Source organism: Marmota monax, unplaced genomic scaffold, assembly GCF_021218885.2.
Source record: "Marmota monax isolate L192 unplaced genomic scaffold, Marmota_monax_Labrador192_F-V1.1 WCK01_AAM20220418_F8-fsc00001, whole genome shotgun sequence".
Lineage (NCBI taxonomy): Eukaryota > Metazoa > Chordata > Mammalia > Rodentia > Sciuridae > Marmota > Marmota monax.
The window spans coordinates 15,488,757-15,511,665 of record NW_026693777.1 but is presented as its reverse complement, the minus strand read 5'-3'; the positions used below and the strand labels follow the sequence as shown (position 1 = coordinate 15,511,665).

At 42.2% G+C, this 22,909-nt stretch overlaps 1 protein-coding gene across 2 annotated transcripts in view; it reads right to left on the bottom strand.

Annotated features, from left to right (window-relative positions):
• Frmd6 (FERM domain containing 6) overlaps window positions 1-22,209 on the bottom strand; it is a 248,006-nt gene extending 225,797 nt beyond the window's left edge. Inside the window, exon 1 of one of the 2 annotated variants that reach the window (XM_058584530.1) lies at window positions 21,881-22,209. The gene's annotated coding sequence lies outside the window, so the exon portion shown is untranslated. The remainder of the gene's footprint in view (window positions 1-21,880) is intronic. The other variant, XM_058584532.1, reaches the window with a different exon arrangement.
• Between the last annotated feature and the right edge of the window lie 700 nt (window positions 22,210-22,909).

The following is a 22,909-nucleotide window of genomic DNA, read 5'->3' as shown; positions in this document are numbered from 1 at the left end:
CCATTCTCAAACACATGCGCACACACACATGCTTGCACACTCTCACTCTCTTCCATTCTGGAGGCATGTGGATGGAGGTGCCATTTTTGTTTGTGTTCACTTCTCACTACCCTGGCTCTCTTCCTACTTCTGATGTCTTTGACTCCAGAGTTATATTCCCCAGTGGTCACTTTCATCAATGCATGCCTGCCTGCACTCTTTTCTCCTATTGGTTCCTCAATGCAAATAGACCTGTCCTATATCTAATTGCCTGGATGGCAAAGAGCTAACCTAAAAACCAGTCCCTGCTAATGGAGAATCTATTAACTCAAGTGGAACACATTTCACTTTTTAAAAGGGAGTCTTGGGATATGTAATAGCTGTGTTTAGTCCTTCAGAAAAGGAATTCAAGGTAAGAGGTTAACCAATGGACAAATCTTTAGCAGGAGAAACTGTCAGCCTCTCTCCCTACACTGTGCATGCACTTTCTCCTCTCTCCTCCTAGTACAGTCACCCCCTCCTGTACAGGGCTAAAGATGAAGTTAAGAAGCACAATAGCTGAACTTCTTGAGGCTCAGGAATGGGGATCAGAACAGAGAACACCCAGGTTAGAAAATGTCCCCTTCTAGCCTACAGTTCCTCTGCATTTCAATAGTAACTACTTGGCAGCATCTTAGTCCCCTTGAAGCTATGTTTTTCTAAAACTTTTCACATTCAATTTGTACCATAAGCTGAATTTTCTTCCAAACCATTTTATACCTATTAAGCCTCTAGGTAGAGATTTTATGCTATTCGATGATAAAAATTCAGCCTCCCTGATGGTTCTTCTCAATACAGCTATTCAATTAGTCAATGGATAGGTCTCCTTGGAAACCTCAGTAGCAGTTCTGTTTCCCTATCTCCTGAGGATATTCTTTCTGTGTCACTGGCTGCCTATTTCAAGCAGTTAGTATTCTGGCTATAGCTAGATACCATTAAGGCCATGTAGCAAGGACGAACAAACCTGTCATTAAGGGGCAAGACAGGTGGTTAAGTAGGCCCTGGTGAGAGTAGACTGCCCTACCAAGACATGATGTGCCGGGAGCTTGGGGAGGTCCACACAGGGTGCAGAAAATGGGGCTCTGGTTTTGTTAGATGTAGAGGCACCATATGTATGTGGAGTCTAGTCACAGGGCAGCAGAGATTTTGAAATCCAGAGAGGTAGGCAGTGGGTACAGATGGATAGGTAGTGACAGATGGAGGCAGATGGAGAATAAAGACCTTCAACTGGGCAAAGGCACTAGTTAGGGATAGGAAGTTATGAGGCGTAGAAGGGAACTAAATTGTGTCCCAGAATCAGCACTCAGAGCAGGAACCAAAGAGAGCTATGATCTGGGTAATGGAAATGAGTGAGGCAAGGTGCCTTGGAACTGGGCAAGAGCAAGAGGTTCATTATCAGAATGGAACCACTGACCAAGAGGGGAATGTTTTTTGTGCTTCTATTTCTCTCACAGCAAACCTAAGAAAGGAGGCATCTGATACTCAGTTCTAGGATGAGGGTGGGGACACAACTGTGGTTTAACCAGAAGATCAGGGACTTATATGTGAAACTCTACTAGTAGTTGATAGGAGGGGGGAAAAGAAACAAGATAAGCAATAAAAAATGTAATACCCACCACCTTCTCTACCTATCTCACCTCCCATATTGTGCCCTTTCTCTTCTTGGCATATCATACCCTTAAAAACTGATTAACATTTTTATCTTAAAAATTGTTGAAGAGGATCACTTTTGAAGAACGTGCTAGAATGGGGAAGAATTTTTTTATGATTTTATTTCGTTTATTTATTTTTTTATGTGGTGCCAAGGATCTAACCCAGTGCCTTGGACATGCAAGGCAAGTGCTCTACCACTGAGCCACAATCCCATCCCAAGGGGAAGAATTTTAAGAACTATTCCCCTATGGCCAGCTACATTCTACTTGGGAGACTCTTAGTCAGAGATGGCTGCCTCTAGGATCAGATGAGAGGGAGACACATGGGGGAGGCACAGCAAGTGTCCAGGAGATGATAGTGGGGACATCATACCACTGTTGAGCACCTTCTTCATGTGCCAGGTACAAGGTGAGATGTGTAATATGCATCATCTAATTTAATCCTGGCAAGGTAAGAATTATTCTTCTCATGTTCCCAAAGAAAGTCACCAGCCTCAGAGAGGTATATGACTTCCCTGATATCCCATAGTTCGTGCTCTATCAGCCTACACTCAATAGGCATAGGAGCTGAGAAAGCTTAAATCCCTCTTGCCTCCAATCAGGACATGAGAGGAGAGATGGGCCTCCATTGCAAAGATGATAGAACACAGATATGAAAGATGAGGAAGGCAGGACATGCACAAAGGGGTGACAGGATAGAATTCCAGAGAAGTCTGAGCCCAGGCTGAAGACCAAGTTAACTGATTTGTACCCAGACTTAGTCCTGGGCCATGAGAGAACCTCTTAATTATACTTAAATCCTTCTTTCATTTTAAAACATAGAGATTCACCTCAGGATATAACCTAAGGATTCAAAATCAGCATACTACACTGACTTAACCATCTCAATGTTTATAGCAGCTCAATTTATGATAGCTAAGCTATGGAACCAATCTAGCTGCCCTTCAACAGATGAATGGATAAAGAAAATTTGGTACATGTACACAGCGTTGTATTACTCAGAGATAAAGAAGGATAACTTTATGACCTTTTTCCAGTAAATGGATAGACCTGGAGACTATCACACAAAGTGAAATAAGCCAGTCCCCCAAAAATCCAAAAGCTGAATGTTCTCTCTGATATGAAGATGCTAGCACACAACAAAGGCAGTGGGGGGAATAGAAGTTCATTGGATTAGACAAAGGGGAATGAAGGGAAGGGAGTGGGGATGGGAATAAGAAAGACAGTAGAATGAATTGGACATGACTTTCCTATGTTCATATATGAATACACCACTAGTGAAACTCCGTGTCATGTACAACCTCAAGAATGGGATCCTAATCAGAATAAGTTATACTCCATGAATGTATAAGTCAAAATATACTCTACTGTCATGCATATCTAAAAAGAACAAATAAAAGTTTTTAAGAAAATTAAAAAAAAAATAGAGATTCAGGAAATAGCCAAGAACATTGGCCAAATAAGTCCTAACTTCCCCTGAATGTAAGAACATTTGTCTTGAGCCTTTGTTATCCAAACCTTACATTGTAAAGCCAAATCAGCTATCAGCGGGGAAAAACGTGGCCCAGGTATTCATGGTAGGTATTAAATAGTTGAATAGGCTGGGAGGCATGGCCCAAAGAATCAGTCCTTCAGTCTTCTCTGATGAGGTTCTGAGAAGACATTTTCTCAAATTAGGTAGCAGCTACCGAATATGCCATCTGGCAGGAATGGCTCTGCTCAGGAAATCAGAACTCCCAGCCTGTTTCAGTCATTGGGACCAATTTTTTTTGTCATGACTGGTCTTAACAAGGCATGAGTCAGAGGATGGGGACACTTCAGAGAAATGTGGGGAGCTGGTTAAAATTCAGTCATGGGCCCCACATTCAGTAGGTTTCCAAGGTGATCCTGATCCAATTGGTTCTGCAGGGACGTCTTGGGAAAGCTGGCACAGAGACTCCTTCCTGGCCACTGTGCCTGTCAGGGCACTCCTGACTTTGAGAATGCAGGTAGAAAGCCTCCTCATCTGACATTGAATGGCCAGTCTGCTCCGAACATCCGCTCTCAGAGCTGGGGAGGAGGAGGTCTCCAAGGTGCCTCAGTGACCAATCCTAGGAACACCACGGCAGTGAGGACAGGAGCTCCGGGGGCCCACGGTGGCCTCACCACTAAACCCCAGTCATTGCTTTTGTTCCATTCATTCTGGTCACAGAACTGAGTAGGTTCCAGAAATGAGGAAGAAGGGGAGACATGCAGATTTCTCCTTCTGCCAACATTTCTCCTACACGTTTACTAGAACACACCAGTTCATGCCGCCTCCCGAAGACTTAAGTTCTTTTTATGAATCTTACAGCAGTGATTTGAAGGCAGTTGCGACTTCCTTGCAAGAACCAGCTTTGAGAACAAGGCGTTGTTGAGGCAGAAAATTCCCCAGTGGCAGTCTTTGATGGATGATAGGACATTTTTTCCTGGGGTTATAGTGATTTGTGGCAGCATTTCAGCAACCAAAATAAGCCATCTCTCTACATGAGGAGTGGAGGGTGATTTCTATACCCTCCATCATAATGCATATTGGTGCTAGGGCTTCCCAGACCCTAGGTTAACCCTTTTCACTTTGGACCCCAAATCTAGAGCAGAATGTGGGAAGGATCCTATGATAATTGTTCTTGGATCAAGCACCTTTCATCTGAAGATCTCCAAATACTTTATAAACATTAATTAAATTGCCACAACACATAACACCTTCATATGAATAATTATTATCTATCTACCACCACCCAGCTCCAGGCCAATGCTTTAAAGATGAGGAACTTGAAGGATAACATGGCTAGACTTCAGAGACAGAGATTATCATAGAGGTAAAACCCAAAGCCCAATGCTCTTCATTTCTAGTCTTGCATTGAAGAGGACTGAAGTGATTGGAAGGATCATATGATTCCTGTGTACATACGTACTGTGAAGTACTATTATCAAGAGAGTAGAAAACATATAGATTGGATTTATCATTTCCTTATAAGAACTACAATCTGAATCCTAGTTTTTAACCAATGTTTTTCTCTTCCAAGAAATGTAACTTCTTTTTGTTTTGGTTTCCCCATCTATAAAATGGTGACATAATGGTACCCCCAATCTCTTACATTTCTCTATCGGAAGCACTAATGGTTTGTAATGTAATGTGTTCTATAACCTACAAAAAATACTCATGCTTCCTAGTAACTGCTGGAAGGCTATCCTCATATTTTGCTATCCTCATAATTTGAAGTGGATTATCCACATTTATCCCTTAACCTTGAAGAATTTCCACAATCAGGATTTTCCTCTTCCTCATGTCATCTCATGGCCATTGGACTCTGACACTATCTTATCTGAATCAGTCTAGTCTTTTTCTTTTGGGAAACCTGGCACAAAAACTACCACCGAGGTTATACATAAAAAACTATAGTTGTATTAGGGATGTGGCTCAGTGGTAGAGCACTTGCCTTGCATGCCTGAGGTTCTAGGTTTGATCCCCAGCACCAAAAAACAAAACAAAACAAAAAACATTGTTAAGGCCAAAAATTATTAGTAATTTAAAAATCTGTCTCTGTCTCTATTCTGTTTGGAGAACATCAGTTTCTTGTTTTATAAATTTAACTGGAAATAGCCACCTGGGAGGTTAGAAAGTAGTAGGGCCACTTGGGGAATTTGAACAGGGTTAGAGGTAATAAAGCAACTAAGTTAACAGTCTTTTCCAAGCAGCCCTGCAAACTTCACTCTGGGCTGCGAAGAGAGAGTGAAGAGCCAGCCAGTGCCTCAACAGTCCTCCTAGTAAAGCAGGGCTCACATGATCCAGAAAGGTCAGGGACGGTATAAAGAAACCATTAGGTGAATGAAACAGATATCATAGACATTGTCCCTGTACAGGTTGGCAGGAGAAGGTGGAAACTGAAAAAGATAGAAAATCTATGAAGGGCCATTGGGCTGGGGTTATGGCTCAGTGCAAGGCCCTGGGTTCGATCCTCAGCACCACATAAAAATAAATAAATAATTAAAATAAAGTTATTGTGTACAACTACAATATATATATATATATATATATATATATATATATATTTAAAAAATAAGAAAATCTATGGTATAATCCCTGAGGGACAGGCAGATTTCCCAGTACTAGAGAAGGAGACCAATTATAGACATTTTTGATAGAGCTGGTAAACACAGGATATGATGTGTTTATGTATTCAGATTTCTCAGAGAGTACACACAGAAAATCACTTGCACTGCCTGTGGTACATCAGTGATGAGATCCTCTTTTTATGAGGCAAGTCAGAAACATCTACAAATAAAGCTATTGGCTAAAGCAAAAATCTATAGTAATAAAGTATTTATTGGATATCTTTTAGAGATCACTCATAATATGCCAGGGGAAAAAGAGGGAAATAATTCCTGGTGGAGAAAAAGGAATAGGAATACTGAGCATTAAGGAGAAATGTCATAAAAGGAACATATGGACAGTTGTTTGTTAATTGCTGAGCAATTGAGATGTGTTTCTTGCACTGTGTTTTATTTGACTCACTAAACAACCTGGGATGGTAGGAGCACAAAGAAAACAAGAGACCGGCCTCAGGTTGGTGAGTTGACAAACTGGGCTTTGGAGTTGGCAAAATGGGTCCAAATCCTGGGCCTTCCTCAGGTTTGCTGCCTCTCAAAGCCTGTTTTCTCACAGGCTGGGAGGAGAATCACGGGAGAGATTGCATCTAAAATGCTCAGCTCAAAGCTGGGCTTCTCAGAAGCCTTACCCAATAAATGTTGGTATGCACCCCACGTCACAACGGCCAACCTTCACAGTAAGAAGAATGATTAAAAAATAAACAACACACAACTTTTCTGAACTTAGACATCGAACTGAAGCTCTCTTCCAAAACAGAGCACCACTCAGGGTGCTCTGCCTGACTCCAGCATTGCTCTGTTTTTATGGGGTTGCCCTCAAGGCTTATTTAAAACACACACACCTGTGTATAGTTATTGGTAGCAAATGTTTGTCCTTCTAGAGTGATTTTTTTTTCCAATTAGAATTTGTAATTTAGAGCCAAGCCTGATGAAGAAAAGAACAGTGTCAAGAGGGGACAAAATTAAAGTATGGTGATGGATTCCCTTGTGTTCCTGGTATACTACCCCTAGAAGCAATTCCTGAGGAGGACTTGCTTAACATTTAGAATAAAGGTGGGCAGTGATGTCAAGGCATAACTTCCTGAACTCATTACTAGGAGGACTCCCTTGTCCATGCCTGACTTTTTTTTAAACATGATTTTGTTGTTGTTGTTCTTAACTTACAAATCCAGATCTTTCATAGTCACACCGTGGCCACTGGCCTCCACTCTCTTTGAGATTGAGAATGCTCAAAGCCTAGAATGAAATAAAGAAAAAGACCACGGCCTGAAGGAAAGGGTGAGAAGAGAGAGAAGGCCAAATTGAGAGGACAAGTTGAGGCAGAGACAATCAAATTAGCTTAGAAACATCACAGGGAAATCAACCTCATAGGCAGCAGACTTTAATTACAGTTTGCTTTTTAAAGACATTCGCAGGATGATTTGTTTGGGGAAGGGGGAAAGCAGTCATCATGGGCTGCCATAAACTTTCCAGTCAAGCAAGATGGTTATTTTTCTTCTGTTTAATAAGTTGCCTTGGCTTTTTGAAACATCGGGCCCCTTTTTAGAACATGTATTTTACTTTTTCCTCTACATTTTGGACAGTCATCCACCACCTGTTCACCTCTGCTCTCGTCTCCTCCAGGATTCTGGACAAGTAGGGGCTTGAGTACGGGGACTTGTGGGAAAGGAAGGAAACACAGATCTCTCTCCTGTGAGTAACGTGATTAACAGCAAGTAGGAAAGAGGCTTCTTCCCTGTTCACAAGGCAGACTTTCCCTCAGGAGCTGGCAGAGCTCCCAGACAATTTGCTCTGGGGACAGGCTCAGCTAAACGGCTGCCAGGGCCAGCCTCGGAGGCCCTCCAGATTTATGAGTTTGGGCAGCCAAGGGAGGGGGCACTACAGAGGCAGGAGGTGGGGGAAGACATGGCATGTGTCACTAGGCAGGGCTGGCGCGGGCTGTGAACACAGAGCAGGCTGGGTGCTCTCCACACACATCCTTAAGGCCCAGGCCTTCTGGTCACTGAAACCGCTGCAGGGAGGGCTGAGGGGCTGGAGAGGGGAGAAGCTGTTCCAGCGACACCAGGAGCCTGAGGCTGCCCTGCAGGGGAAGGAGCAGTGAAGGATAGGGTGACTTCCATGGCTGGGCAAGGGCTGTGTGGCTCCAAGCTGCACAGAGCAGCTGGAGGCAGAGTGGCCCTGATCTCTAGAGCCAAGGGAAAGGCGTCTCCTCACTTGTCGCCCAGCCCAGGGGTCTGGGGAAGGATCCAGAGTCAAATGTGGAGTCATACTCCCCAGGTCCCCACTTAGCACTGTCACCACCACAATGCCCAGTCTGCCCCTTTTGGCTTCCCCTGGGTTGTGTTTTCAACAAACACTGTTGCTGGAGCACTTCTAACTGAATGGAAAGCAGCAGGCTCTCTATGAGCTCAAATGTGCTGGTGGGAGACTGGAAGAGGAGGAGGTCATCAGCCCCTGGAGCTGCTGCCAGCTGCCCTGCTCTGTTTTAGCTCAGTCAGACTGGAATTCCTGTTAGATCACACTGCTTTTAAATGATTTTCCTTTATAGTAGACTTTTGAAAAGATCTATGAATTATTCAGGGTCACTAGCTGCTTTAGCCCCCAGTGTCTTTCAGATAGCCTCAAATGGATTTTTGGCTCCTTTGAATATTAAGGTAGGTATGGGACACATTTGCCTCTCTTCTGCCTAAGTGTCCACCCAAGCCAGGCTGCCCTGAGGCTATTGTGAAGCTGGGAACTGGAATTTAGGGTGAGGTGGCTAAGTGCTGTGACTGATTTCTTCCTTCCCTGCTCTTTCCCTTAATAGAAACAGCTTTATGGCGTGTGCATGTGTGTGCGCACGTGCGTGTGTTTCTCATTATATAACGAATTCCTGCTCATTTCATTCAGAAAATACAGAAAATGTAAAGAATACCATTAACTAGGAATAAGCACAGTTAACATTATGGTATGTATTCTTCTTGATTTATAAGTGAAATCATGGTGTACATATATTTTTTATAACTGACCTCTCCATTCTATACTATATCACAAGTATCATCCTACGCATTTGTAAATACAGACCCACATTATCATTTCTAATGTCTGTTTAATAGTCCAGAGTGAAAAAACATGCTCTGGTTTACAATGGCCTATAATTTGACATTTCACAGGTCACTACATTATTGCTGAAATAAACAAGGATCTTTAGATAAGGGAAGAATCTGACAATGATGCTTAAGAAGAATTGTTCAAAACAGAAGTGCTGGGTCAAATTCTGTCATCTTTTTAAAGGCTTTGATGCATCCTGTCAAAATTTTCCTAGACAAAGTCTCTACCAGTGTCCAAACTTCCAGCAGCAAAGGATACTGGCAATTGTCCTCCCTCAACCTCAACACTGGATAGTAAGTCTTTTTTTAGTCTTTTCCAGTCTGGTGGTTGTAAATGAACACATCTTGCTGTTTTACCTTGGTGTTCAGTGTTTTCTCTTCTCCTTTCTGATACTTTCTGTCATTCTTTGGAGCCCCGTTCCTACCTGTTCATCCAATAGTAAACATCACTGAGCACTTGCTATATGTAGGCTCCAAGCTGAATATCTTGGTCACAGGCACAAGGGTGGCTTTGTGTGAAGTGCTCTAGGGGCTGATATGTTGGCCTGGGGGAGCTGGAGAAAGTATGGAGAGGAGGTGATACTTCTGCTAGGTTTGATGGAACAGTGGAGAGTGGGATAGGTAGAAAAATGTCATTTCACACAGAGGAAAGAGTATAAGCAAAGTCACTAAGACCTGCGTTCCAGAGGAGGCCACTGTCAGGTAGGGTGGTTGGATTTCAGATGGAGACAGGTTCTGGCGGGTGCACTGAAGAATTTAGACTTTATTCTGTAGATATGGCAGATTGTTAAGGGCAGGGATTTTAGAGGAGAATGGTGACCAGACTGGAGTTGACCTAGTTAATTTTAGCAGTAGTATGGAAGAGGAAATAAGAGATGGAGGCAGAAAGGGCAATAAAAAAGGCTACTCCCTTTGGTTGTGTGAAGACACTGAGTCACAAAGAAGACAGGAACAGTAGGACTTGGAGCAGAAAAATTTATGAGACAAAATATAGGGGATCTGGTGACTGGTAGGTAAAGTGGAGAGAAGTTCAAAAAAAACTTGGAGGAAGGAGAAGGTGTGAGTGGGGACAAAGAAGAAGAAAGGATGGAGTCAGGTTTGGACATGCTGATTTAGGTCCCCCTTGGGACTTAAGTGGATACAGCCATATGGAAATTGTACAATGGATTTGGGGCTCTAGAGAGAATTGAGAGCTGTGGATACAGATTTGGGAGTCATCGCCCCTCAGAATCTACCAGAAACCCTTCCTTCCATCAGGCTTGATATCCTGTGTGGACAGCTCCTTTGTCCTTGTCCCCTGACCTGTGAGCCTCCTTCCTTTCTTGAAGACATGCCCAGTTTGTTATACAAAAGAATGGACCTAACACAGCCAATTAATGGAAAACTTAAAATATAAGTGATGCATCTTATGGTATAAATGATAAATATTTTTAAAATATTTGGGTTTTTTATTTTTGGGGGGAACTGGGGATTGAACTCAGGGGCACTTGACCACTGAGCCACTTTCCCAGCCCTATTTTGTATTTTATTTAGAGGCAGGGTCTCACTGAGTTGCTTAGTGCCTCGCCATTGATGAAGCTGGCTTTGAACTTGAGATCCTCCTGCCTCAGCCTCCTGAGCTGCTGGGATTTCAGGCATGCACCACTGTGCCTGGCCAAAAAATATTTGTTAACATAAAGAAATGATACATGAACAGTGTAGGTCCAACCCAGCCTTTAGGTAAGGGGCTCTGCTTCCCTGTCAGAGTGGTGTCAGCCACCAGAAGAACCATTCCCAACTCAAGTCTGAGCCTGAAGACAGAACTTCTCGCAGAAACCTGTTCCAAGGAGCCAGCGTTAAGCTTTAGGACCTGAGGAGAAACAAGAGGTATGGTCCCAGGTGCCAGTGGCTGATTGGCATCTTGGTTAGGATTGGAACAGCTCAATTAAAATGTCAGGCAGCTGCTGTCTAAATTTTAAAAGAAACACTATAAAACAAATTTGGGCAAGCGTCGTCTATGCTATCCTCTTCAACATCTTCATAAATCTATCTAGGGGGGAAAAAAAGTGCTTTTGAGAGTTCTAGGGTGAGTGACAGCTCACGGCTTCATTTCTCAGCTGCTGACATTGCAGTTTATCTCTAGACCAGGAAAACCTTACTCTGGCCTGACTCAAAACTGCTCATTTTTCTTTCATTCCTGCTTTGCTCCTTGGCTTCCTTCAGTTCTCTCTTTGGTGAGTCAAATCAGAGGAGCCTACTGCTAGCTGGTAAAATAGGGCTGCCTGTCCCAGAGAGTCAAGCAGGAGCTATCACCCACACATGATGCTTTGAAACAGGTGCTTTCCATTCTGTGGCACATCCAGAAAGAATCTACATCAGAGGCGCCACAATTACCCAAACTGACAAATAAGCAAAAGGAAACCTCTATTATTTTAATGATAAGGACGTGACTAGAAATCATAACCTAATGAAAAGCAACAAAAACAACATTTGGGCTCCATGATAGGTATCAGTTAAGCAGGATGCGTGGCCTTCCCCTTTATTAATATAATTAGTGACAAGCCAAAAATTAAAGATTGCTTAAACTAGGAATCTACGGTATGGAAAGATAGTGCAGAGGACATATCCTAATCCCATGAAACTGACAATGCAGAAGGGAGAAATAAATGGCTTAAAACAGAGCTAAAATCATACAAGATAAATCATGACTAGCATTCTAGAATGTTTCTTACTAGAAATTTCCAAAGGATGTTTATTGAAAATGATGTAAATGCATCCCAAATGAGGCAGCAAGACTGGAGATGGCATGGAGAGATTATTCAGCATGTAGCAGATTCTAAGTCATCTGAATTTGGGGACAGAGGATATGGATGGTGCTATGAAGAAGGGAAAGGGAAGCTGTCTAAGGAACCAGCCTTCTTAATGCCAAGCGACCCTGGTTAGCTGGCAAGTTTCCCTGTATTTCCAAAGGTTTGGGTGTGTTTTGTCTCCACAATGGTTTATGTGTTGGGAGCTTGGCTTTCGGTGTGGGGATGTGGGAGGTGAGGAGGCCCTTAAGAGGGGAGGCTTCCTGGGTGGTCCTTAGGTCAACGGTGCACATGCCCTTGGAAGGGATCATGGGACCTACATCCCTCTAGCTTCCTGTTTTGCAACATGAGCTTTTCCTCACACTCATACTCCAGCCATGATGTGACACAGCAAAGAAGGCCCTTACCAGAGCTCAACTAATGCCAGGCCATGGCCTTGAACCTCCAAAAGTGTGTGAGCTACCTTTTTTAAATAACATAATCCTGCCTCACATATTTCATCATAGTAACAAAAAAAAAAACAGACTAATTGAGTATTCATGGCCAAAATCCTTGAAATATCAAAGATACTTCCTAATTTACAAAATCCATTTGAGGTTGTTGACATCTGCAATGGAAATTAAAGTAAGAACAATGTGTTTCACTGGTCACGCTGAGGGCTTCCAACTCAAAGTGCTTGAGGTATACGTGACTCATACCTAACAATGACTACGAAGCATCCTCTATGGCCTCCAGAATTCTTTAACCTCATAAATCTTCTCCCTCTGTTAGCTGAAGACACACTAATGTCCCAAGCCTTTCTGTGTCAATGCAAACAAAAATTAAGCTAAAAAATGATGAAGTAGCACATCCTGGCTCCATTCAAAACTTTCCTCTTTACAAGCATATTACATTATATTACCTCCACCTGAATTTACATCTTTAACATTTCCCCCATCATTTCCCAAAATGCATCATTGCCAAAAGCCTTTAAAGTGCAACTTTAGCAACATTTGGGTAGATTTTAAGAGAGTCAATTGTGACTATGAGCTGCTTTGTTTTTTCTTCCTGCAAACCTGGCTCATTCACATGTCATACATCTTGATACGACAGCAGCAGAACCAGAGTAACTACTTTTTAATGGGGCTGTGTGTTCTCCATTAGGGTAGTAAGTGTCCTGCTGAGGTCTTAGGGGACACAGTGTACTCTCTGGCCAGGATTCAGGGCCACCAGGCCATTATTTCTACAAGACATTAGAGTATTGTGGATTTACCAAGCTCAGTTCAGATATGAGTGAGATAAACTAGAAAAAAAAAATGCTTTCCTAACTGGGAAAGCAAGGCACCAGACAGAAGTCAGGGACCTATAAACACAGTTTATACAAAAACCCAAAGAACCAAATTCTTGAAGAGAACATACACAAAATCTGGACAGCTGCCTCACTCCTACTATAACCCATGCCTTCCTTTTCTTCTCTCCTTGTCTCTCTTGCCTTCCTTGTATGAAGAAAGCTGTGTGACAGTGATTAATGGCCCTCAGAGCCAGGCTGCCTGAGTTCAGGCTCTCAATCTCCCCATTACTTGCTGTGTTACCTTGGACTGTTAAGTAGTTTCTCTGGGCTTCATTTCCTCATCTGTTAAACAGATTGCTTTGAGGATTAAATGAGATAAAATAGTTGAAGATTTTATACAATATCTGACACATAACAAGTGCTGAAAAAAATGTTAGCCAATTTCTTTCACAGGAAATTTGATATTCTGTAAAAATCACAGAACTTTTAATATAAAATATGGAAAGGAAAATTGGCACTCAGATCTCCAGTCCTCTTACTTCACTTTGTCTTGTCTGCTCATGCCAGGTGACCTCTTTTCACAGAAAAAGTATAGGCTCAGCCATCAATGCTAAAGGTTAACAGTTTCTGTTAAAGAAGGGCAACTCTCCTCTCTAGAAGAAAAAGACCATGATGGAACAGGTGTTCAGTGAACCTACAGCAAGGGACAATGTCAGGTCTCTGTGTGGGAATTACCCAGGTTACTTCCACTGTAGTAGAATTCCAAGTCACACCTCTCCCAGAAAACAGGACCCATCTACTCAATTCTTTGTTCCTTATTGGACTGTGACTAGAACAAGCAACATGGAATCTTTCTAGATATAAAGGAAAAGCAATTTTGGAACAGAATTCTAGTAACTGCCTGTGGGACTTTGGACAGATTGCAGAGCAGCAGGACTGTTCTAAAAAGGGCTTTATATTAAATATCCTGGGTAACGCACACCATGCCTATAGGAAATAGACTGGAAGGCTTTACACTAATTATTCCTCAACTAGACATGACTATCAGGATCCATGCCCTTGTGCGGTTTCTTTCCATATTGATTCTGGGCTTTGTTGTGGGATTCACCTTGGCCAACGGGGTTCTCAGAACTGATAATGTAGAGACTTGGCAAGTGTTTGTACATTGAGACTTGTACTCTTAGAACATTGTTGCCACTAGGTGAGAAAGTCTAGCTTCCTTAAGGATGAAAGAACACTCAGAGAAAGAGAGGCCAGCTGACCCTGATGAGCCCAGCCCCAGTCAATCTTCCGGCTGGAGGCAGTCATATGAATAAGCCTGTATAATACCAGAAGTGATTAAATTAGCCAGTCAGCCCATAGCTCATGAGAAGTAATAAATTGCTGTTGTTTTAAGTCACTAAGTGTTGGAGGTGTTCGTTTTTCTGCAACAGATCACTAAAAAAAAAACTAAAATGGGGTACTGCCAGGACAAAAATGTAAAACATGTGGCATTAGCTTTGGGACCAGACAGTGGGCAGAGGCTGGAAGACAGTGAAGAAATTGTCTTCGGAAGCTGGAAAAAGGCAACCCATATTGGTGCAACAATCAGCAAAACTGCCACCTGTGGTAACTTGTAAGTTTAAAAAAAGATCTATGTAATAAGTCTGTGGGTCTGTCTAAAGAGATTTTCAGACAGAACACTAAATATGCAGGAAGAGGTGTGAGCTGAAGAAGGAACAATTTAGTTTGCAAACAGAATGTAGAAGAAATGAGGAGGGACCAGAACTTGCTGGGTTGGAACTAAAACTGTTTTTCATCTTCATTCTCTCCAGATGGCAAAAGATTCTCAGAGTAAGAAATGACCTCAAGGTAAAAGTTAATCAAAGGGGTGGATGTAAGACCTTTTATTAGGAACACTAATAAAAGACTTTGGGTAGTGCTGAGTAGCCTTCTCAACTAGATAAAAAGGCTTCTAAAATTCATAGAAGCTTAATCTTAAAATAGCTCAGTAACCTAGAGCTGGGATGTCCAATATGGTAACCACTAGCCACATGAAGCTACTGGGCAGTTGAAATATGGCCAGTCTGAATTGAAATGTGTTTAAGTATAAAATATACACTGGATTTAAAAAAATCTTAGGATGCAAAATGTAAAATATCATATCCATAATTTTATATTGATTATATGTTGAGATAATGTTTTAGAACTATTGAGCCAAAGAAAATATGTTATTAAAATTATTTCTACCTGTTTTTGTTTGCTGTTTTTAAAAATGTGGCTATGGCTGGGAATGTGGTTGAGTGGTAGATTTCTTGCCTAGCATATGCAAAAGCCCAGGTTCAATCCCCAACAAAACACACATACACACACACGGCTACTAGGATTTTTAAAACTTTCACATCTGGCTTACACCTGTGGTTTGCATTATGTTTCTATTGAACGACACCAGTGTAAGAGGCCTGTCCTGAAAAGAATTATGGGTGAAGATTTTGTCTAATGGAGAATACAATAATAAGAAGCAGAGAAATCCACAAAGCTTTTAAAGTAGTTGTAGCAGATTGAAGTAAAATTTAAAATGATAGGAGACTTCTGGGCTCTCACATTTCCATAGGCAGGAAGCAGGCTGAGAAAATTATTTAGCTGCACACATAGGCCATTTATTTTCAAAAAGAAGACATCTCAGAAGGCAGAATCAAAACCCTAGAAGGATGAGTAAAAAGCAAAGCCTTCCTGCTTGAACCTGATAGACTTCAGAAATACTATGGACCAATTACTACCATTGCCTCTATTACGCCAACTTTTCAATATGAATACCTATCAGGACTATCTCATCCCTGTTTCATTGCACGCTGGATATATGGTTTAATTTGTAAAGAGTTTAGAGAAAGTAAACAGGCCAAGACTTGCTAGGTTGGAAGGAAAACTTCCTCTCTGGATGAAGAGGAGCTATACTCGAGAAGCCTTATCTATGTCTGGACTGAATGCAGATCATTAGATCATCACTTTGAGCTTGCGTGGTTATTAGAAGACACTCAGGGGGTCTGGGGTTGTGGCTCAGTGGTAGAATGCTTGCCTAGTATGGGTGAGGTATTGGGTTTGATCCTCAGCACCATATAAAAATAAATAAATAAAAATAAAGTAATTGTCTCCATCTAAAGCTAAAATATTATAAAAAGAAGAATAGGAGGAGGAGGAGGAGACTCCAGGGATTTTGAAAAGAATGAGTGCATTTGGCACATGGGATTTACATAAGTAATAATTGTTGCCAAAGTGTGGACTTAGTCAATTTAAAATGAAGACAAATTACTTGAAAATTTTCTCATTAAGAAGTAGAGTTTATTCCCCTATCCCTTGAATCCAGGATGACCTTCCTACTTGCTTTGTCCAATAGAAGGTGGCAGAAGTGAGATTGTTCAACTTCCAAGCCCAGACTTCAAGAAGCCTTGTAGAGTCTCCAAATGTCCTCTTGATAAAGTTCATGATGACAAGAGGAAGAACTCCAGCCCTCTTGGCTGCTCCAGCCACCCCGATTTGAGGCCCTGCCCTTGGGAGGGCCTCTTAAATCTTTAGCTGACTATAGTCACATGTGTAAGCCCAGGAAAACCCACATAAGAACTATTCAATTAACCCAAAGAACAATAAATGCTTGTTGTTTTTGGTCACCGTGGTTTGGGGTGGTTTGTTCTACAGAGACAGTTACCTGTTATTATCTATTCAAACTCTAACAAGGAACAAGTTGAGCCAATGTACAGGGTTTCTGGTGGAGGTGTGCTTTTGGATTCTTCTGCAGGTAGAACTCTGTCCCCACTGTGTTCTTTGTCACATGAGCTTCTCCACAGTGCTGCTCACAACATGGAAACTGCCCAAGATGGAAGCAGCCACCTCCATTATTGGAAGAGACGCACCATCACTTCTCCTGTATTCTACTAGCTACGCAGAACAACCTGGTAGAATGTGGAAAGGTACAATACAGGGTGCTACGATCAGGAGGTGGGGGTCACTTGGGACTGTCTATAGATGTTTACCACAGAAACCAATCAATGAATAAATGTATTTCACATCCTAGCCTTCCTTTCAATATGCAAAGAGGTTAATAGTTCCATAACTGCTCTGACTGCTGGTTTATCATGAGTTCCTCCCCGATTTCTCAACATGTCCCATACCTTTTCTCCACCTTCTCAACTCCACTAAGCATGGGACATGGCAGTTCAGGGTGGTATTGCTCTGACTGGAGGAATTATAGCTGGTAGATAACTCAGTGTCTGTCCTCAGAAGGATCAACGATGGGGAGAAAAAGCAGTCTAAGGTCAGTTCCCCAAACCTTTTGGAGAGAACTATAAAAAGAAAAGAATTCAGGTTAATAAAGAATAGGCCAGCCTGGGACTGTAAGGAAATAAGTGTTGGTGTTTGTTACTGGCTTCTGAGAAAAGGAATCAACCAATTTGTCAATAAAGCTAAAAAAAAATGTGTCATACTATTTGACTCAGTGATTTCCTCTTAGGAGCGCATACCTTCCTGCTAGGGTCTAAATGTTTGGTTTCTCTCCAAAATGAATCTTTACAGATGATTCTTGTGAAGACTCAGGAAGAAAAGGAAGAGCTATAGAGAAAGCCTCAGTATTCTTAGAGAATGCCTAAGTGGTCTTGAACAGGATGTTGGTAGATATATGGGTGCTCAAGGCCATTCTGATGAGCTCCAGAGGGAGTGAGGAAAGTGGCACTGGACACTGGAGAAAAGATGATCATTGTTATAAAATGGTAAAAAAAAAAAAATAGCTGAACAGTGTTTGTGTCCAGTGTTTATTGGAAGTGGAATTTGTGAGTGATGAAACTGGATATTTGAGGGAATTTCTTAGTGAAATTGAAGGGGCAGTTTGGCTTTTCTTGACTACCTATGTGAAATGAGAAGAGAGAAATGATTTTAAATATGGAATCATTGATCTGAATGGAAGCAGAACTTAAAGATTTGAAAAAATTCTCATCCTATCCAGGCTATAAAGAACGAAAAAATGTGTTTGGGAGAGAACACCAAGAGTGTGGCCAAGTGACAGTCCCCTAGGAAGTCAGTCATCTAAAACAGAAATCAGACCCTATATCCAAGGCAACCAGGAATGGCCCTGACGGCCATTTGGAAAATATCAGGGCTAAGATAGAGTAGAACAAAGTAAAGCATATGTAACAAACACACTGCTAAAATCAAGGCTGGGAAAATCTAAAGTGATATAGAGAGATTTATTGTTGACTAGAATCCAGGGGATTAAATTTCTTATGAATGCCATTTCCCCCAGAAGTCAGCTGTCTTTGAGATGAGTAGGAAACTTTAATATGCACTGGCTTTCATTGGCCCAGAAGCACCTGCTCAGTCTCAATTTTCTTATTGATCAAATCATTTCCATGTATCCACACTCCAGGATTATGCAGGTTAAATGAGATAAACCATCTGGGGACACTCCTTCCACTAGGAAGAGTCTTATTATCAAGGCACCATAATGGAGGTAGTATGGAATAAAGAGAGTAATCTTGCTTTGAATTCTGACCTATGCTTGTATTCTACCTCCATCATACTTAGTAGCTTAACTTTTTATGAACCCAGGTTCTTCGACTACAAACTGGGTCTTTCTATCTGGCCAGGTTCTATCATGATGCAATGCTGTATCATATGCAAAGAGGCTATTGAGGGTACCAGGAATATAGTAGTCTTCTCCCATTTTGTTGTCTCAAACCTCCAATTCTTTCATTCTCTTCTTTAAAAATGCCAACATAAGGAAACCTTTTGAAACTGAAAATAAGCCAGCTAAGGCCAAATATCAATGAAGGTTGTGCTTCATTAAATTCATTTCCAAGTCATACAATAGTCATTTCTAAGAAGCCATGGGGGGTGGGGGTGCACTGCTCAAGTTAACCAAAGTGCTACCAATGGGGTTTATCATGAGTTCCTCCCCTATTTCTTAACATATCCCATACCTTTCCTCCACCTTCTAACTCCACTAAGCATGGGACATGGCAGTTCAGGGTTGTATTGCTCTGACTGGAGGAATTATAGCTGGTAGATAACTCAGTGTCAGTCACTGAGGCTGATCTTAGTCCTTCCCTAATATCCCTCATCTTGTGAGACAAGATCAACATTACAAAAAATTTGTCTACAGATTGAAAAAAGAAATGGAATCTGGATATGAACCTGCCCCTCAGAAACAAGCCTAGGACATCACTCGTGGCATGTGGATCCTAAGGGTAAACATCCCAGAGACTTCTCAAACTCTTTCTGAAAGCAGTTTCAGTTACTGGGAATGGTAGTTGATAAAACAGAGATCATCCCCAAAGAGAACTCCTCTTGCTTGGTTCTAGGTGGGTTCTGGGAGGTGTATTAGCTAAAAGTCAAAGAAAGGAAAAGAACAGGGATGGACACTCCCTGACTCCTCTTCAGGTTGGAGTCTGTCTCCCCAAACACCAGCACAATGGAAGTAGAGCATATGCTCCTGTCGAACTGAATAGCAAGTAGAGAACAGGATGTGTGCCCTTGTTTATAAACAAAGATCAGGATAAATGTCAGCTGCCAGACCTCAAAGGCAGGCATGATAGACCATTTGAAGAGAGAAGACACAGGCAGCAGAGCAAGCCCTTTGGTCTCCCTGGAGGTCTCCAGCAGACCTTTCCAGGGGCTCCACAGAAGAGCAGGGGAGCTAGGGAGACCAGAGGGAACTGCCTCAGAGCCTTCCTCATGGGCCTGCACTGTCTCCCCTTGGCCAACTCTCAAAGCTAAACCTGCTTGTCACGCACATTGCAGGCCATTGGTGTGTGCTTTGGAGTAGAGAGTTAGATTGATCTCCTAGCAGCAGGTAAAAGGCTAAGCCTCAGTTTCTTCTTCTGTAAAATGAGAATTCCAGTAGTCTACCCCACAGGATCGCTGCCAAGTATACATTAGAACACCCAGCCTTTAGCACATTGCCTGGCTCAGAGCCAGGGCTCGGCAGGTTTAAGTGCTGTTATCATTGTTGCTGTTGATTTCTTTCTGCTTTGTGAAATGACAGCATTTATCACCAGAGCTGGGAGATGTACAGAGCTAAGGCACCATCAGTAGCAAACCAGACATTTTCCAGAGTGGCAAGTAGTGTTTATTTACAGTGACCAAGATGAGAAGCAGCTGTAGGGAAGAAGTGCAAGGGAAGAGCATGTGCTGGGAATGAGGTGACTGTCCCATCTATCAACCTTGCCTCTGGGTCTGCCTCAGACCAGCTGAGGAGCCAGGCCCCAGTGACAGTACAGGGCCACAGGGCTAGCATGCAAAGAGGCCTACTAGCACTTGCTGAGGCCGCAGAGCATCAGAGCTGACACAAAAGGAAGAAGCATGTCCCTTGAGAAACATTCTGAGAAGAGTGCTCCGAAGGGCTGGGAGTTCTACCTCCTAACACCAGTCAAGCTCATTCCAGAGGGTTTGGAGGATGGGACAGGGCAGAGAAGGCATTTGGTTCCTGCCCAGCACCTGCTCTCAGTCGAGAGAACTGTCCTCCTCTAGAAAACTCAGCAGCCACCAATAGGATCCTAATCTAATAGTGCATTAACTGGAATGGCCTCAGAAAACTGAATTTTAAGAAAGCTTGAGCCAAGCAGGGAGGCTTGAGAGGTGCTATTCATTGTCAGCAGGTGTTTTTCCCAATTGAACAATATATATATCTTCCAGCAGGTAAGTACACAAGCAATTCAGGTTAACTAGGTGACCTCAGGAGTTCCCTAACAATAATTGAACTAAAACTAAAATATATGTACATATACGTATCTGGAATATATATATACATATACATATATGGAATATATATATGGGTGTGTGTGTGTATATACAGAAGATTCTGATTAAAATTTGCAGAATACATGGTAACTGTGATGTATTTTAAATTAACTCAGCATCTATTTGTAACTCAGTCTCTCCTTTCTCCCTCTCTCGCTCCCTCCCTCTCTCTCTCTCTCTCATACATATGTATAAATGTACCTACAATGGTAAACAATAGATAACTTCACTTTCAGTCCTTTTAGAAAAGTAATGCAATGACACATTTCATAAATATCTTCTCTGAGAATTGACATCCTGGTTGTTGACCCACAAACTTAGTTTTCTTTTAAAAAGTAGATCTAAAACTTCATATAAACTCACTTTGTTCTTTCCCATATTCCCTTTATGACTTCCTTCTATCACACATGCAGCATATTTTACTTTTACAGCACTCGGGATCTGGTTATGACAAACTCTGCAACAGCTCATTGCATTCACTTTATGGTCTCTTGTCTAGTTTTACTAAGTTATATCCTTTATAAAAGAAGTGCATGAACCCAAAATACATAAATGTCTCTTTTTGTGACCCAGAGGGTGAACATGTAACTGATATTCATGTAACGGACACCTTCTTGATATTTTCAGACTCTGAAAAATGTACGCTGGTGTCTTACAAGAAGTCATTGTTGAACTCATGAAATGTTTAGAGCAGGAACATTGAAAACAAAATGTGACACATAAAGGGGGCCTGTGTTCTCGCAGATCAGCACCTGTGTTTTGAGAGGACTCTAACAAAGGTGAGTGTCTCCATAATACACAGTGCATGCATGCAGACACACACACACACACACACACACACACACACACACACACACGACAAGCTAAAGTCCAGAGCACACAGGCATTAATTCCTCAAGATGGGAGCTCCTTCTCAGCCATGCCTGCCATGGCTGTAATAATATTGGACAACTTGAGGCCTCTCCTCCCCAAAGAAGAAATCATGGGACAGAAAGTCTTCAACAGCAGCACCAATGCTTTCACTAGTCTGGGCTGGTTAACAGACAGAAATCAAATTACTTAAACATTTTGATGATTCTACTGTGTCCAACCTACTGACATTTAACATGAAAATTGTCTTCAGATTATATTCCATGAAAAGCAAAAGGTAAGACTAAGCAATTCTTCTCCTACCTGCTGCTGGAGCCACCAGAAGCCAGGCACTGGTCACAGAACGGGACAGATGTCAGTTTCTTCAGCTCCCTTCCCTGGAACCAGAACGGTCGAAAGAGAACTCTCAGCTGCTCTGAGCAAGCAGACTCCTTCCTCCCTGCCAGCTCTTTCTTATTCCATGGCTTGCAGAGTGCCAGAGCCAGGTAGCCAAGAAAGAATGTTTGGAGAGAAAGGAATTGAGTTTAGGGGATTGGAAGGAGAGGACAGAGGTTTCCCAGGCAAGAGTTAGTTCACCCAACACTCTTCCTTCAAGGAGGAAAGCCCTCTTCCTCCAGCTTCAATTTCTCTTAGGAGAGCTTGCCTCTGCATTACTCATGTAATTGCTACACGGCCCCTTCACAAACAGCAGACATACTTTTTGGGCAGGCCTCCAGATTTCTGATGCATGCCTATACCTGTCAGGAGGGATATCACTGGGCCTGGGAAAATTGAGAGAGCAGCATATCTGCCCAGGGGAAAGGACCCAGACTAGACTATTAATCAAATTCTTGGAATGAAATATGCCCTAAAAGGACAGCCGGGGCTGGCATGAGATTTTCTGTCCATAGGGTGTCCACCTCACTCATGGGATCACCTGGTTAGGGCTCAAAACTCTTCCAAGTAGATCAGCAGCCACACTTGGTCAAGTTTTGACTTGTTTCCCCAAAGAGGAAAGGAGCAGCAGGGATTACTATCACAGGAGGAATGTGGTTTTCTTACCCTGAGAAGTCAATGTAGGAGAGTCAAAGATGATGAATGTGTAATTACAGATTCTTTAAAGCTTAATATGAAATATAGTGTTGAAGAAGACATTTCAACAATAAGGCAAGGATTGTAGAAGCTTCCATGTTTTGTTCATTACTGGTTTCCAAGAAGGTGGAGATATCACGGTAGAGAAGAAAAGACAGCAGAGAAATTGGGACATCTTGGCTCTACTCTTGGCTATCTGTGTGACCTTGGATACGTCACTTCACCCTGGGTTCCAAATAAGTGCAATGAGAAGACTGAGCT